Source organism: Coloeus monedula (genome assembly GCF_965178545.1).
Source record: "Coloeus monedula genome assembly, chromosome: 4".
In the NCBI taxonomy this organism is placed as follows: Eukaryota; Metazoa; Chordata; class Aves; order Passeriformes; family Corvidae; genus Coloeus; species Coloeus monedula.
This window is the reverse complement of record NC_138784.1, coordinates 40,709,980-40,727,899: the sequence shown is the minus strand read 5'-3', so window position 1 is coordinate 40,727,899 and position 17,920 is coordinate 40,709,980.

The window sequence follows — 17,920 nt, the reverse complement described above, 5'->3', positions numbered from 1 at the left end:
TTACTTTACTTCATTCCTTTTGTGCTTAATTTTCTGGTAATTAAGTGTCAAATCCAGCTGGTCCCCTTGATCTTAAGTCTGCCAAATTTGCTGCTCAGGTCTGAGGTGTCCTAGAGCAGGTGAAAGGCTGTGGCCCAATACTGTAACCTGGACCCCATATTCAGAATCTGTGCCCTTATCACGTGGCTCATCAGAGCGTATGTGCTTCCTCACATAACTCCACTCAGATGTGGCTGGTCTTGGGAAATTTGTACTAGCATATGTGAAACTAGAGGGAAAAAAGTATCTAGCTACAAAGAGCATCACATTACTTTGACTTGGAACTTACAGGTCTACATCCCTGCCTCTGAAAGCAATCCAGGATCTGTGAATTCACTCGCACGTAGAGATGTTTGGCAGATGCCTCAGAGAAAAATATGTGACTCCACTATACATCATTAGTAGGTTAGTTTATCTAAGGTAAGGAATATAGTACTGGCTAAGAAGGCCTTTATTTTCATATCAGTTCTTTGAAACTGATTTGAAAGCAGTTTAGGATTTAATCCAGATTCAGTGTTCATTTCCAATAACTTTATTTTCAGTGCCCTTTGTATTTATGATTCTTTCAGCCTGTTTTCCTTCCATTTGGCAATCTGCATACGCAAGTCTAGCTGTTCGTTTTTGGACCCGGTTGCTGCAATTGGAACTGGCTGAGGTCTTAAATTATGTTTGAGAGTTTGATCCCACTTGAATAAAATCAAAGAGTGCTTTCCATTAAATTTAACATGAACAACAGAGAAATCAGAAATGAGGAATATTTTGCTTCTTAAAAATATCCAGGAAGTTCCACAGCTCAGAACTTTAGTAGATGTGTACAGACCGGATGAAACTATTGGATATAAATCTGGTTTATCAGAATTCAGGCTTTCAAATTAAATTAGAATTTGTCCCATCAGAGGGACAAATTCTACACTTTAACACGTATTCCTCCTTGCAAGTCTATTCCATTCAAATTTTGCACTATGTATCACAACAAACTACAGTTTGTTAGGCTTTTTCTTCTTATCATTCCCTTTCTCACAGTTCTAGATCTTCTCAGGTGCCATCTCCAAAACAAGCATTTATCCACAGATAATGGATGTATTCTGGGAAAGTTGTCTCTCTGTACTAACAGAACAAGTCAGAGACATCCTAAGAGACACACTAGTGAAATGCTGTTTTGTAGCATCCTGCTGATTTGTACAAAAAATAAAACCCCAAACCTTGTTTGATTCCCTTTGGTGTTTTTGACCTTCAACTGTGAAATCCCTGGAGGAAAAGACTCTCCTTTTAACTCTATGGAAACTCATTAGCCCAAAAGAAATGCTACTATGAGCAAAGGACAATTCTGAAACTTTGTGAAGCTGCAAATGTTAGGTGGCAAAACCTCTCCCTGTGGTGATGTGTGCTTTCTCACACAAATGATCCCCCCAAAAGTTGGCTGGACTCCTGCTGAGAATAAATGCATACCCTTGCAAAAAAGAGCTGTGATTGAGGCCTTAAAGCTTTACCATTAGCCAGCCAGACAATAATTCATTTGTACTCGATTTTTCGTTAACTCCTTTTTGCTGTTTAAGGGAATCTTCCCAGGGCTTTTTCTAGCTGTATTAACCCTAAGATCTTTATCTTCCATGTGATTTTCTTCTATATGAAGAGAAAAAAAAATGAAACCACATGAAACTGGGCAATGCACCAGAAAACATTTATGAAATTTCTGGCAAAGTGTTTTGGCATAACTACATAACAATAACATACTATTTTCATTAACTTGAACAAACAAACCCAATAGATTATTAAAAAACAAAACTAAGAAGAAAGGACAGATGCGGTGTAACTTTACAATTTGACAATGCAGAGGACAGATTTACCAGCTTATTTACTGCTTCTCTTGACAAAGGAGAAGAGCTAACCCAAAAGCCATAGGCAGGATCTACAGCGAAGAACGTGGGGGAAATGCCAGATGATCTAGGTCTCACTGGTGTCAGTAAAACAGCAAGATTCACAGTGCTGTTAAGGATATAGCATTTGCAATCTTTTAACTGTCATCTTGTTAAGCTTAATGACCATAAAGGTAATGGATTCTTAGCAGGGCACTGAGTGCTTCTGAAGTGATAGCAATGTATTCTTCATTTATGCTCCTGCAAGCATGGACTAATAATTGGTCTAGAAGCATTCTTCTCTCATTTCTTTCAGAAAATACATGGTTGCTTAATAGCATAAGAATTATTTTGGTGTCATACAGCACACAAGGCCATATGCTCTGTGCAGCAGTTGGAGAAACCCACTCGAGTGACTGATCAGTCCAAACATCCTCCACTGCTGAGCTGAATTTGAGTCATGTAGGTGGTGGCACACAAATTACTGCCATACGAACAATCTGCCTCAAACATAAGCCAAGCTAACTTGGACAGTAGAAGCAGTTAAGCCCTAATAATGTTGCAGTTCAGGAAGACTATACTATTGTATTTCTAAGGATAAATTTATCCTCAGGGAAACACTGCAGGCTGATTTATTTTGCAAAGACCTCTGTGTTATTTTGCCTGTGCTTGGTAACACACAGCTTACTCAGGCCATCTCTTTGCTGTGGGACATCACAGAAATATCCTAAATGTACACGATCTCCTGGAGAAAGGAAACAGCAAACAGGAGGTAGAATAAAGAATAACAAAGGAAGAAGCATCAGCTCCAGACAGCTCTGGCCCAAAGAGATGATGAAGAAGGAAGAAGAAGAACTAGGAGTTTAAATCTGTTTAGATGAAGGCTAATGTGCCAATTAAATGACAATCAAACTATTCGGAGATTAATGTCTCACAGTTTTGGATAAGGGGAGAAAAGGAACCCTGAGGGTTACAGCTCATCTGCTGTTATGTAAGGGGCAATGTATCCACCTCAATCCTCCCAATAAATCCTTCTCAGAGTTTTGAAAGACATTTATTTATGCTTGTTCAGAGCATTGGGTCTCATGAGACAATAAAAAAACTCTTACAGAGGGCTTCTAGAAGTCCAACAGCTATTTCAAATATGAAAGAACAAAGGGTAGGCTGGGATTCAGGGATCTCACAGAGTAAGAAAGCATTCACAGTGAAGGAAGAGCAAGTGGGCTGTGTTTGCTGCATTAAAGCAGATTAGTTGTGAAAGAGTGAGGGGTTTTGTGCATTTTTTAATTCTTCTCATGTGAACTTGTACATCTGTTAGGCATTTGTGTACTAGTTTATAAGTAGTGGTGCTATTTAAGCTAGTAAGACATACAAATACCCCAAAGGGAACAAGTATATTAACATATACAACTGTTATGAAACCAGCATTTTCCATGCTAGGCCAAAGAATTACCATCCTTGTGGCATTTCCACTAATTCAGAATGAATATAAATGTTGAAAATATTGTTTTATTTCTCATACAATAGAGATTCTTTCTCTTTTAAATAGAGATGGTGTTAAGCTCACCATCAAATTTCATTCCAGTGGTTCCTCCTGAGTGAAGTCTTACATCTTATGGAATACCCCGATTTGATCCAATTCCAAGGAATAATTTACCATTCTTATGCATGGAGGTATTTTGGAAGAAGTTTTTGTTTATCTTTTAAATGCAGTCCTGCTGTTCCAGCTCGTGTTTTATTTTCCCTATCTGCCCTTTAACTAATTATTGTGTTGCAGGGCCTGGTGATGCTTGACAAGGAGCTGAAGTGAGCTGACTATTGTGAAGGAAAAAAGACCGACAACAGTAGACAATGTGAAAAATGGTAATGCATGAGGGTGAGAGGCAGAAAAAAGCCATGACCAAACTTAATCACCAAAGTCCAGAACGGTGGGTCCTCTGCCCCCTCCTTTCTAACCCAAAGTGTATGCACTATGCTCAGTGAGCTTTAAGAAAGCCTTGCAACGCTGTGAAAGAACAAAACCTGTCCCTTAAAACAGAGGCCTTAGGCTCCTGAGTAGAGCTCTTGGACTCTGAATCCCAGCTGTGCAAGCAGGATCCCTGTGCAGGAGGGCAGGATCCCTCTGCAGGGGCACAGTATCCCCTGCTGTCCCACTAGGTTGCCACATGGACTGTTGCCAACCATGCCCTTACAGCCCTCACTCTTTACTCAGGGTACAGCTGACTGGGACCCCTGCCTTGGGTTTATGTACTGCTCTTCACCCCAATCCCTGGCATGGTATCCTGATGCTCAGCTCCTTGGTGTACTTGTCTCAAACAGAATTAGAAAACCTTTTCACATAGGTGAGAGTCAGAAGCAAGTGTAGGAAGACCTGCCCAGTGCTTCCAAGCTTTATCAGGACTTGTGCTGGCTGTGGTGGTCTCCCATCCCAAAAGAAGAGCCTGTCAGCTGGCTATAGAGACGTGCAGAGAAGCTCATCTCCCCCTGCTGAGGTTTTTTGTCTCTCAACATTCGTTTTGTCACCAGCTCAAGACTTCCAAAGGAAAGCCCTGAACTCCTGCCTTCCTCATTAATGGGAAAAGACAGACGCTTCTGCAGAGAGATTTGGCTCACCTGAGGTTGTGATGCATCTGAGCTGAGCTGTTGCCAAAGCCCCTAGAGCCACGGTTTTCCTTCCAACAACTGGCAGGGAACAGGCAGCACAGACCACAGGCTACAGGGTAATTGGCCCCTGCCAAACAAGCTGGAAGAAAGTGAGACATTTTGTGATGGAAATTTTTCTGCTTCCCAGCAATTCCCCAACAAAATCAGGCCATCCATGTGGAAAGTTTTGTCCGTGAGCAGTCAATGAAGAACTATGTCATTGAGTATGTTCTGATTTTGCTTTATTTGCAGCTGTTGTCCTGAAATGTAGCTTTTTGAAAATTAATGGGAATACAGACTTGTAAGTCTCATGTGGCCAGTGGGAGTGAAGAACATAACTGTCTGAGCTTGCCTTTATGACTTGTAGCTGTAACTGATAAAGTATCATGAGCCCCTTTTTTCTATCTATCTGCTTGTACCATCCCTCATTTCCAGCTGTGGACTAACAGATTTCTGGAAATGGGAGATGTTCATCTTAACCAAAAAAGGGACATCAGAAAGAAACCAGATTAATACTGAGAAGAGGAGGTTTGTTTTTTTAGAAGATGCTTGTGCTTGTCACAGTGGAATTAAAAAATCTTATTCCTCTCGATTGATATATGGCATATTCCTACTCCTCCACATCTGTCCGGATACATGCCTAAGCAGCACACTTTCAAACTGTCCTTGAGAGTGGCTCATCTTTTGTGCACGAGTTACAGGATGATAAAGTCTCTGTAATAATCATTTATTGTTTCCAATTTCCATCTGTATCCGGGTGTAATGTTCACAGATTCAAAAAGCTGGAACAGGCAGGTATTGGCTAAGTAGCCCACCTGGCTCTACTTATCCCCCTTTCGAATTAGAGGCAATGTAACCCAAAACCTCTATCTTCTGCTTTTTAACATTTCACACAAACTCATTTGGGAAATTTATTGTGACTTTAAAAAGATCTGACTTTTTTATTTGGTGCGTCACGCTGCAAGAACAGTACAGTACCTGTTAGCCAGATGGTACAGGAATAACATGCCAAAAGGTACCAGATTTCTTATTTAGAGTCTGCTGTGAAACATGCATATCAGATTCAGGCGATATTAATGAAAAAATAATGCTGGAAAAGTTATGAGCCATTATTCCATACAGAAATGGCATTTTTTCTCTTTTACAAGCAGTCTCTAGTTAAATAAGCTTTGAACTTTCAGATCTTTCTGTTTGGGGGGGGTTGCTTATAACGGTCATGTAGCCAATATGACGACAAGTTTGGAAATGGCACAGGTATTTTTAATCAGTGAAACCCTACTGCAATGTATGAAACAGATCTAAACTGCTTTTGCCTTTACATGAACAAAATTTTCTCTAACTTAATATAAAATCAATGTAACCAACTGACCAAATTCTCAGAAAATTTACTGCTCCTCAGCAGGCTAGGCTGCATTATAACTTTAATTGTCAGTCCTAATATGATCTCACAAGGGTTTTATGAAAACCAATTTAGTTTTAGAGATTGTAAATGGTGTGGTGGCTCTGTCAGCATGAGCACTATCAAACTGCTTTACTATCATATCAAAAATAATATCCAGTTTTCTTTCTTGTTGGTATTAAACCAGACCAGATGTTTGCTTTGAGTTTGTAAACCCCTGGTAACAGCAACAAACAGGATGAAAGTTATAGGGGAAAACAAGACCAGCGCCGACACTTGGAGCCAGTTGGTTCCCACCCCACTTTTCTCCCTGCTGTGCTCGAATAAGCCATCCCTCCCACAGGGTTGTTTGCTTGCTCGTTCAGTTGTTTGTTTGTTTGGAGGGAATTGGGTTAGAGTAGCTCAACTTCAAATGAAAAACACATCCTAATCTAGCGGGACCTGCATTGGAAATTATGCATCAGAGCATCCTGGCCCTTTTTGAGTCCTGATCTGCACTAAAGCCTGGCTGCTGGAGCTGTGCTTCAGTTAGGAGTTTCCAGACTTGCTGACAAAGTCATGCCAGCAGAGCCCTAGCTGTTTCCAAGGATCTACTTGGAAACAGCTTGTTTCGGTCCTCTTGTGTAGTTCTTTTGAGGAATGCTCTCTACTTTTCTACTTACAAAAACTTATTTCTTTAGATGTGCCATCAGATCCTTCCAGGCCCAGGCAGCACCAGGGCTCACCATGTCCTCACCCACTCTGTCTTTTCTCCACATTCATGGTGGCAATCACAAATGACATGATTAGATGCACACAGTCGTGTCTTCTGATTGCAGGGTCACACTAAACCCAAGCTATAAGGAGGTTTCCTGCCATGGTCACGGGGTCAATAGGAAAAGATGACAAAGGTGCAGGGAAATTTGAAACTAAGAGCTTTCTCTTTAGGTAGATCTGTTCCAAGAGGTTTGATCCTTTCTCATGTCCCCCTCTCCCAAATAATCCACCACAACACTTCATGCACTGGTATGTGAATATCTCCAAACTACTGGCACCATTTTCTTGCCTCCTTCCTCCTAGGGAAGACCATTGGCATTCAGACCCCCCGTTCAGAATCACCAACACAGACCTGACTTCCTGTTGGTGATACTGAGTCCCCTCAAAGACTCCTTCCACTGGGACTTTCAGCCCTTCATGGGCAGGTCCTCCTCACTACGGGGGCTGACCAACCCCTCTCAGGTCCTTTCCTTCTCTCTCAAGCTCCACACAAATCTTGCTTGTTGGTCTTCAGCAACATTCACCTCCTAAGTGAATTCACTGAGGAAGTAGCCTGTTGCAGGTGAGACACACACATGTGAAAGACTGTGAGATTTTTAGGACTACCATAACAAATGAAATGAGTGCATAAACCTACTCAATACCTCACTTAATAAAAAAGTTGACTCTAGTGATGGCAGAGGTATGAAAAATAACTGCAAAACCTATCATAGCAGGAGGAAGTATGCAGCACTCCTGATCTCAGCTATCATTAAAGTCTGTGTAGGGTGTTCTCACCATGAAACATGGAAAATTGTACTTCCTATGACTTTCCTGTTAACTTCAGTAAGGATAAAAGCATATCTCTAACTGAATTTACAGTGCTTTGCAAATTTAAGACAGGCCACTTTATACATGACCAAAGAAAAACCAAAAATGAAAAAGGGTGCCTTTCTAACTTAAAATAATATTGACATAATTTTCTTGGACTTTTTGCATTATTTCGAGTAGGCTTTCAATGCAGAACTGTCAAAATGTTATTAATGAGATGTAAAATGTCTCATATGCTAACTTTCTTCATGTTTCATTGCAAATTTAAAAACAAGGGAAAAAAAGAAACCATTTCAACAACATAAATTTAGCTTAAGTGCATTTTTATTTTTTCAGCAAAATGGGTCGTTGGCGTAACCTGTGAACATTTCTTGGTTTGCCATGGTTTGATGAAAATTAGACATATTCCATTAAACTCATGTGATGAATATGCAAAATTGTTTGAAACAGAAAGGAAAAAAACATATTTGAGCAGACTTTTTGCAATAAGATTTAAACTATACACAACTTCAGTCAGAAAACTTGGAAGGCAGCTTAATTTCTTTGAGCTATGAGACACAAGGGCAAAGCCCTCAGCTCAAGTAAATTGCTATTTCTCCACGAAACACATTGAAGCCATGCTAATGTCAAAGGAATCATGCTGATTGACATCAGATGAGGATTTGGCCCCGTTTTGTCTCCTGGGTAAATGAGATTTTTGGTGTTAAAGAGAACATTATTACTCCACAAATGACACAGCACTGTTGCCCTAAACACCAACTTTCTTTTGTAATCTGTTGCTTCCCAATGATTCCTTAGTCTAAATCAGGGTAAATAGAACAATACTGTTTTCTAAGATTTTGATGTGGTGCTCTTTGTTGCTACTCTGAGCTTGCACAAATTCACCGTATCTGCTTGAGCATTGACTCCTGTCTGTGAATGTTGTCTGGTCACCAGCCTGATACTCTTCAATTTTTGTTAGAAAAAATAGAAATATTTTTCAGAAACTTGGTGGTTTAGCAATTTAAGTGTTTACAATTAACAAGTACCATCCTCTGCAGAATTCTGCAGTTTCAGCATAGAATAACAAGGTGGTTTAAAATTAAAGCATAGTTTGAAAATCTGTGAAAGCATACTGTTATCTGATTAATTCACTGTTGTCCTGCAAATCCACTTCCTCTGCTAGCACGTCACCTGTCCCCAGTGTCCCTAATGTGTAGTTCTGCTCTCTAATATTTGCAAAATCATACAGAAAAGTCAAAATGATAAATTATAAACTGACTGTGAAAACTTATTTTCCATTCACTGTGCTACTCCATACTCGAGTGGGGTGGACACTTCTTGGCTGCAGGCAAATGCTAAACTTCAAAGTGTGGCTCAGGTGCTGAGGTGTGTCTTGTGCCTGACAGCAGGCTGCCAACACAGAGGCTGCAGTGACCCATATCCCTAGTCATGCCTTGCATGCTTTTCAGGCATCTGGGCCTTAATAACTGTATATATCCTTGCTAGAATTTGTCACATTCTAGGCTATGTGTGACCCCTGAGCTCTGCAAAATGTGTAGCCACACATTGGCCAGAGTAATAAGACACATATGACATACAAAATATAAGCTAAACATACTCGCTGGAGAGGCAATGGAAAGTAGTATCCTGGGGCCACAATTTTTGTGTGTTCTGCAGTTCTAAAGCCTGAGAAAACTGTCCTCAGCATGTTGACAAGCCTCAGGACAACCCATGAACATTAATTGAGGTAGTGCTTGCTGCCTTGCTTTCTACTATCACCTGTTTCAAACTGCCCAACATTTTCCATGCCAATATAACTTTGCTCCCAGGTGCATGATGAAGTCTCGGAAGAGGAAGTGTAACTGAGTTGCACTTTGCAACCTTAAAACATTTTAGTTATTCCCTTCCTTGCAGCCTTCTTTTCCTTTCTGCTGCCTATGAAATTAATTTAGTCCTAATGCCTGTGGCTTTACTGATTGCATGTCACTCCTTCATGTGAACAAAACACTAAGTCCACAAGGTCCACAAGAGCTTTTCTGTGTCTTTTCCTTCTCGCAGTCAGATCAGCTACTTCAGAACGCAGGCTTTATTCCTTGTCTTATTTCCAGCACACTGTGAAGTCACTGTAGCCCCATTAGCATTCCTAACAGCCGGCTACCTGGGTATCTAGCCCATAGCAGCATTTTGACACAATCATTCTCTTTCAAGCTTACACCAAACTTTTCTAGACTTCTGCTTTTTCCACGTTAGCAGCCTGTTGCAACAACCTTCATAACTGGTAGTCAAGTGATAGAAAATATTTTCTAGGGAGACAGAGATTGAATCAAGAGTGTTAAAGTAAATTGTCTCACTTTAGTTCCGCTAAGGTGGGGAAGAAACCCATGGAGGGCTGCCAGGTGTAACACAGGACAGAGAATATACATGGTCTCATCAAGCAGCAGTGAGAGCCCAAGCAAAAGCCACAGAAGTCTAAAAGACACAAAATGCATTGTTAGGTGACTGAATCCCCCTTAATTTTCCAATCTAAATTTGATAAACAGATCTACTGAAATTCAGATCAGATAAGAGAACTTCTGTATTTTCTCTTTGTGGAGACTTTAGCATGTTTGTGATGTGATGGTCAGGATATGTAATATGCAGTAGTACATGAAGTGTGCTACCCTGTGAAATACTCTCTAAATATTCTGTCTGGTGGCTTGCATTTCTTGAGAAAATGTCAATATTAATTTCTGTTTTCATCTCTTTGTGCACATTTTTAATTTCTGCCTACATAGTTCCAGGCTCTCTAATACATTTCTATTCCAATATAACTCAAAGTGATAGCCATCAGACAATAGGCATAAATTCATATCATGAATCTACAAGAACAGAAGGTTTATACTGACTTTCTCACCTATTGTTTCAAGCTTCAGGAATGGCTGCCATATGACCAGAAATAACTCAAGTGTTCCTCTTGGAAGATATAAAATGCGCTCCACCTGCAAACAAAATTCTCCACACAGTAAGAAATTCATGGCAGTTGTTCCTTTGACATAATATTGTTGTGGTTATCACAGTTAAAGCCACACATTATTAGAATGGGCTTGCATTATTAATATCAACCTATGGTCACTACCATCCAAAGAAAATTAGTCTTTCAAGAATATTTGAAGCAGAGCCAATTCCAGCTTGACAAAACTGCCCTTGAAGTCTTTTGTCCACAGCTTTTCTCATCTGTAGCACATCTCTTATGTTAAAGCCACAGGCAATTCTTTTTCTCAGATGGTTTATGTATTTCTTTGTGTATATATTTTAAAAATTACATTTAAACAAGTTCATCACAATGAACTCTAAAATGGCCTCTTTATTCTATTGATTCAAATCCTTTTTCTATTGGCTGAAAGACTGAGGAATGAGAATATGAGGAATATGAGAAAGGTAATAGCAGGAAGTTCCCCATGTCAATAACAGTCCATGTGTAGAATGAGAGCAGAATCTTAAATCACAAGCAGAAGGTAACTCATCATAATTGTGTTACAGTGTGTTAAGCATATCAGTGATAGCACATCTGGATATTTTGTACCTCAACCACAGTACTCAAACCCATATCTGACAGACAATTTCCTGTACTTAATGTGACGAATCCTTTTACAATCTAGAATATCTCATAGAGCAGAGGACCTTTCTGAAATCCTGTAAAACAAATCTTTATTTCCTTCATCTTTCAGCACATTTTGTTGTGTTCTGTAGTCTGTAATTCCTCATTTATGCTGACAAACATCCCAGTCCTTGATCAGTTGGCAAGAGGCTGCAGGGATCCATCAGACTTCCAATCAGGTTGGGTTGTAAACTTCTGTCTTGCCACTCTGATTGCACCCCAGTTCATGTTATACACATTCTGGCTCTCTGAATTCCTCCCAGAGTTGCAATTAATTATGCTATAGAATCACTGCATAACAGAAGCATAAAATCATTTAGGTTGGAAAATATCTTTAAGATCATCGAGTCCAGTGATAAACTCATACTGCCAAGTCCATCCCCACTAAACATTGTCCCTGAGTCTACTTGTCTTTTAAATATCTTCAGGGATGATGACTCAGCCACTTCCCTGGAAAGACTCTTGTTGCTTGACAGCACTTTCCATGAGTGTTTCCTAATATCCAATCTAAATGGCCCCTGGCACAACTTGAGGCCATTCCTTCTTGTCCCAAAATATCTCAGCTTTGTGTCTCACCTGCCCCTTTCACCTACTGTTGTTCTCATTCACTTTAGTTTCTGACGTTCTGAGCCTTGTTTCCACATGATCCTTAGTCTTTGCCCCATTTGTTTGAAGCCAGGATACCAAGGCAGTGTGCTCCAAACTCCTTTTCTACAGCAGTGGGAGAAGAGATTGCAATTCCCTTCCTACACATCAATGCAGTGCTGGTATATGGCTTTGGTACATCCATTTCTATTCCTGTTCACACCATTGCTATATACTACCTAGTAAACAACTTCCTTTGTCACTGGCTTTTCTTGAAAAAGTCTATTTTAATCCTGTTCCAGAGGATCTCAACAGTCTTTGCAGCAGTAGGCACTTGTCCAAGCAGGAAACAGAAGTAAATACTGCAGGCACCAATGAACAGGAAACATTCATTTCCATGGCTCTACTTCCTAATAATTGTTACACTTAGTATACTCCTAAACAATGACAGAGATACTAAGCTTTGAAAAGCTATGTTATCAATGGTTTTGACAGAAATTTTTGAACAAAACCAAATACATTCTAAAAGATATTTTTTTAACAGAGACAGTAGTAAGTACATTCAATTTATTTCTCTTCCCCAACAAATCAAATCTACAAAAGATCCTCCCTGGTCTGAATTAACTGTAAGAGTAAAGAACTTAATGTCAGGTTGAATAATGATAGACTTAATGTTTCAGAGAGTTGCTGCTAATTTAACTCATGAGTATCATGAAATAGGGTTTAGGAAATGTTTGTATTAAAGCAAAGTAATATATTCAGCTGAAACTTTAGCAAGAAAATGCATTACAGCAGTGAAATAGTCAGTACTCATATATCAACCTGGGTTTAGCTGATCTGACAAATCTTTTAGATAACAAAAACATAAAAGCACAGTTTGAAATAGTTTAGAAACACATTATGTTCACTTAATGGCAGACGTGAAACAGTATGCTGACACTTTGGGCCTTTTAATACAACCCCTGTAAACCACTAATTAATCTTCTTACATAAGCAAGGTCACAGACTTCCAGTGTGATTTCATTTCAGCTGATGCACTGAAATGCCTTGAGATTGTTTTATGAAGCTGTCTGAGAATGCCCTTGTGTTTGTTCATAGTTTTTGTCTGGTTGTTTTAACCTGTTTCTTCCATAGCCTTGTGTGTGCAAATCCATTAGCACAATTTACTTTAGTTTTCATGAAAAAATAGGGCAAACAGTCTTTTCCAGTCTTTCACGGGTTAATGCAGGTGAAGAAACTGCAGTCTCTCTAATGACATATATTAGCTGAATTTGAGCTCCTCACAGATCAGGAAAGAAGAGTATTATATGTCTCTTATGCCTCTTAATGCCCAAGGACCTCGTTTGCCTCTTATTCCTCCATGCCTTTTCTGTGTCTCTTTTTCCTGTCTTTTAAAGAATTCTGGACTGCTCAAGAAAATTTTATAAAATCTAGGAACAAGTGGAGACTTTTATTTCTCTACAAAGAGAAAAAAAATTGTAAGTGGATTTGAGAAAGAAAGGAAGAGGAATGATTTTTCCATTCCTCCCCAGTGTCCAAGTTCAGATAGATAAAGGATTATCACGTGGTGAATGACATCACCCCTCTATCTCCCCAAGAAACCCAAGCTAGCTGAGCATTTTGCAAAACACACCAAGGGGTCAGCTTTCAGTTCAAAAAAGAAATACTTGAAAAGAACAAAAAGGAATTTAATCCGAACCACTGCACAAAAAAGAGTCTTTCAGTGAAAGGATGAGAATATTGCAATTGACAGGGGTGGGGAGAAAACTTGCCAGTTTACTTGATATTAAGAATAATCAAATTGCCATGAATGAAGCCAGAAGAGATCCAAGCCTCCCTTTGGTCCCTGAATGAAGTCCTGATGTAACATTTCCCCATATCAGGACATCCCAGTTCCCTTGTGGAGGAGAAATGTCCAGGCAACTTCACCAGCCTGAATCTTTGCAGGGGTAGGTTTTGCTTCTGGCCTGGAGCAACATTAGATGTCTGCTCTCTAACTGAGCTCACCAAACAACCAAAAGTCAAACATCCCCTCAGCTGAGGAGGGCTGAATCCAGTCTAAATCAGTTGAGTTTCTCCCATTCCAGAAAACCTTGGGCTAAGCAGTTAAGATAGGTATTTCAGCAGAGCCAAAGAACTGGTTTTCAGTTTTGTAGTTTCAATCCTATTTCAAAATTTAAACTGATAACCCTCCATATTAATTTAAAAATAAATCCTTCTACCTCACTCAATCATGTCTCTAAAAATACTTTGGCCAGATCCAGTGTCCTGGTGTCCTTTCCAGAGGGAAAGCCAGCTGTTTCACCTCCTCAGTTTCATTCTCCAGGCATTCCCAGAGGCCATAAACTAGCACAGCTGTCTCTTGGTGTACCTTTTGGCTACCAGCTATGCTCTGATGAGCCCCAGCTTCTCAGAGGTCCGGATAGCCAGACAGATTGGGTGCAGATTTAGCACTGATTTAAGAATATGTTGAATTTGATTTCAACATGGCATCCAGGCCACAAAGGTGGATTGGGACCAAATTCACCTCGTGATGAGTTGAGTGCAGCAAGTTCTTGGATCTTGATAATATTTATTTTTTTTCTTTCTTTTAAGTTGACCTGTCCTGTTTTGCTTTGTTCTTTCAGTTTTTCAAAATATTTTTTTATATATATATCTGCCTTTGTCTTTTTCTTCCTTAATTTTTATTTCCAATAATAGACTTATTAATGTTCCCTTTATTGTTCCTGACATTGCTTTACTGACTCATATTTTGCCATAATTTTTTTTTTTTCTTTTTCTATTTGGGCTGCATTTCCCCCCAGATACAATCCTTTCTGAGAGCAACATTTTTCCCCCCCAAATCCCTTAAATGACATAACAAATCCTTCAGAGAAATTTTGACCCAGGTGGGATGTCTTATCTGTTGCCATTAAATAGATGTTCGGTTTTGACATGATAAATCACCAGTGTGTTTTAAACAGACTTGGTTTTAAGGTGGAATTTGGCTCCACTGGCAAAGGCAGGGACACGTCTTTCTTCCTACCACTCTTTTTTTTATACTATTTAAGACTATAATGATAAATGTTTTTTCTCCCTTTACTATTTTAAAGAACTAAGATCTTGGACATGTGTCTTTCCTCTGTATGCTCGATTTTATTAGGTAACCTTGAGATGATGAGATGGTTGTGAAAAAACAAAAACAACCTTCCCCAACACTCCACAAAAGAAAACCCTTATGGTTTTATTGTCCTGTCAAGGATTTATTGTAAAATTCCATTTCAGCAATTCCAGACTTCATGATTAAAAAGTGTTTGTGGACTTAGAAAAGTGTCCCATTGCTATTTTGATTCAATAGCTTACTATAAATGTTCTTTGATAAGAATACCAAGAGGACATGAAGGAATGGTGCTAGGATCTCTGTTACAGCATTGTGCACACCAGATGAATCTTATCCTACCAGCCTAGAGAGTAGACAGGGTTCATTTCCTAGCAGGCTGGGTTACAATTGAGCAAAAATATCAATGAATCAATGAATAATCAATGCACCTTCATGGAATATTAAACTAATGCTCTTTCCTGACTGATCAGTGCTTCTAATGTTTTTAACAAGTTCAGTATTGTAGGGTGGGTTTCTTTCACTCCAGTTTCACCTATTTGCAATGAAAATCACTTACCTAATTTTTTGGACATCTATTTTAAAATGAGATGGCTCAAATCCTAGATGTGTTTTTTCTCTTCATTTATTATAGGGAGAGTTCAAACTCTCAGATATGGCAGTGGGGGTGGACTAGATGGTCTTTAAAGGTATCTTCCAATCCAAACCATTTCATAATTCAGTGATACGAGTCTCTACTCCATTGTTTTGCATGTGGCCAGATTAATCTTATCCAGACAGATTTCTTTTTGTTTTATTCTTTGCATTTTGCTGTTTCCATTGAAAAAAATGAGGGAGAAAACTTCAAGAGGCTACAGAATATTAGAAGTAAATAATTTTTGCAACATCAAAGGCAATGGACAGGTTTTAGTGGCAAACCCACTTCACCAGCAAGCTGATAATATTCTGAATTACTTCATTGGCTCAATCCCATTTAAACAGTCATGGTAGCATATAATCACAGTGCTTTAGCTTTATTCCTTAGAGCTTTAGGTAATAGAGACAAATTGTCTAAATAAACAGAGGAACTGTTCATCTTAGCTCCAGATAAAATGCCTGTGTCGAAGTTCCTCACTGAAGATGTTTTGATGCTGATTTTAATGTTGTAATATCAACAGTTTTAACTGTTTTAACAAAAAGTCTGATGTATCAATACATCATTATTTTGATGCAAGCAAAGATTATTTTGAGGATTATATCCAAAACCAGGCAGTAGACAACCAAAATTTAGGTGCATTAACAGCTTGGTTTTACACATCTGGATCCCCCAGAGCAGCTTACAGGACCAGACTGGTGTCTGAGCCAGCGTACATTGTCAGTCTCTTGTCAATGTTCATTACAAATCCATGCTGGTAATACTCAAGTTTACAGCTGCCCGAGGTTGACTCCTCCTGGCAGCACAGGTGAGCTATAATTTCCCCTTCATGTCCATCCATTAGGCATCCACAGCTCTAAGACCCCTTTCTGTGGGAGTCCCTCTGGTGCCTCATTCAAATAAGAGACTAATCCTCCTGATGGGAAGGAGGAGGAAGAAGAGGAATGTGCAATTCTCTCTCCATGCTGCCCTTATATTCCCAATTTTTTTCTGTAGTGATAATCCAGGACTCTAGCTGCCATACCATGATCTGGGTGATTCAGGCTCAGCTCCCAGGACTTCAGATCATGGATAAGATATGCAAAGAAAAAAACACTCTGGGGAGAAGAAGGAACTAGAAGCCAGCATTTCTTTTTCCAGTTAGTACAGCTGGGTTATGGAGTCATGGTTTTTTTCTGGTCCAACAAAGTTTGAATTTTTCTGGCACAGCTTCTGAGGTTCAGCAGAGGGAAGGACAAGACCAGAACTGTCTGGTAGCTAGATGACTTTCCTGGGAGACACATGAATTACTGAAAGCAGGAATCACTGCCTGGCCTAATGGTCTGAGTGCTAGGGAAGGGTGGGAGATGGGACAGAAATTTCCTCTGGTTGAGTTTTAAAAAAATTCTGTTTGCTGCAGATTAATTTTACCTGAACCCAGTTCTGTTGGAATAAGGCATGGACAAAGGTCTCTGATCTAGGAAAGCTTTTAATGCATTTGTAAGCAACAGTTGCATTGCTCTGTCAGGATGGGAGCAGTCAGGGTGTGCTTTGAGATGGCTGAGGGCACCTGAGGGGTCTTTAACTAGAGGAACATGATACGTGGTTTTCTCTTCAGAGCAGCTGTGTGAGGTGTTTATCATTGCTCCTAATATGAAGATGGGGGTCCAGTGGAGCTGAATAAATCAGTTAATCCCAACACACACCAGGGAGGCCACCAGCCTGCTGTGTAAAACCTCAGCAGGTCCCTGTGGGCATCATTAGACCTCCTCATACCTTAAAAATCTTGTCCCTGATGCCATCTACTTTTTGTTAGAGGGCAACCTACGCCAGCAGCTCCCCAGGGGCTGGGACCACATGGGGTCCGCTGGGGTGGCAAGGCAGAGCCTGGCCCATCCCTCCATCCCAGTCAGAAGTGGGGCAGCGCAGGGCACCAGGGCAGCCCCAGTCCCTGGCATCATGCACTTCCTGGGCATGGGCTGAGGCCACACCAGGACACATGGGTGGGCCCATCTTGGTGGGACTCCATGACCAGGCAGGGGAGCTGGAGACCAGCCCTATTGTGACATTGGTGGGGCAGGGACCAACTGGCCCAGGAGGCTGATGTGGTGTCCTTGCCATGGGCAGTGTGCAGAGTACCCCAGGCAGCTGGGCAGGAACAATCAGGGCTGTCAGTACCTCAGGGCCCAAACACTTGCATGCAGTGATCAGTCCAAAGGTAGGCAGGCTTTATGTGGCTGCTGCTGTGCTGCCAGCCATGCCCTGTGTTTGTCCACCCACTTGCCTCAGCCGCCCTGGGCAAAGCCTTACCTGCATGACTTTTGTGTATGCTTTGCCTCTACACGGTCTTGGATTCTACCACTGATGCTTATTTGCAAAACATATACTACTACATCCAGCTTATTTATGCAACCTAAGCATCATTTGGGCCAGACAGCAACCATCTCAGCTGCCAGGATACTGATTTAAACATCCCTGAAAGGAGCTGTGGCTTTCCTATTTG